Source organism: Procambarus clarkii, chromosome 67, assembly GCF_040958095.1.
Source record: "Procambarus clarkii isolate CNS0578487 chromosome 67, FALCON_Pclarkii_2.0, whole genome shotgun sequence".
Taxonomy (NCBI): Eukaryota; Metazoa; Arthropoda; class Malacostraca; order Decapoda; family Cambaridae; genus Procambarus; species Procambarus clarkii.
The window spans coordinates 10,342,840-10,343,616 of record NC_091216.1 but is presented as its reverse complement, the minus strand read 5'-3'; positions in this window follow the sequence as shown (position 1 = coordinate 10,343,616).

Genomic DNA, 777 nt, shown 5'->3' with positions numbered 1-777 from the left:
TACCAGGCTACTTCACCACACCACTAAACCAGCCTACTACTCACCACTATACCAGGCTACTACACCATGCCACTATACCAGGCTACTACACCACACAACTATAGCAGGTTACTACGACACGCGACTACACTAGGCTACTACACCACGCCACTATACCAGGCTTCTACACCATGCCACAATACCAGGCTACTACACCACCCCACTATACCAGTGTACTCCACCACGCCACTATACCAGGTTACTACACCACACAACTATTCCAGGGTACTACATAGTAGGGTAAAGTGCGACTACGACCGCGCGCACCAGCTGCCCCAGCTGGTCCTCCATGGAGTGCCAGCCGACAGGTGCCGCGCGTGTGTCTAGTCGCACAGGTTTTGGGGGAATTTCCCGGAAGTTTCGGACGCTCTCACCTGACAGGTGGCGCGCGTGTGTCTAGTCACACAGGCTTTTGGGGGAATTTCCCGGAAGTTTTGGCGTGTTGTGTTTGGGTATGTGGACAGGAAAGAGGGGAGGTTATGTTGGGCAGGTGACAGGTGGCGCGCGTCCCTCTAGTCCTCGCGGGTTATGGGAATTTCCCGGAAGTTATGGCGCGTGTCGGAGGTAATTGGAGCGCGTCGCTCCGGTCCTCGGGGGTTAAGGTAAGTGGTCAGGAAAGATGAGAGTAAGTGGTAGAGTAAGTGATAGAGTAAGAAAATAGAAGGAAGATGGAGGAATGAGTAAAAGAGTTGATCGTGAGTTAGTGTGTAGATGAGAGGAGAAGGCAGCAGCAGCACG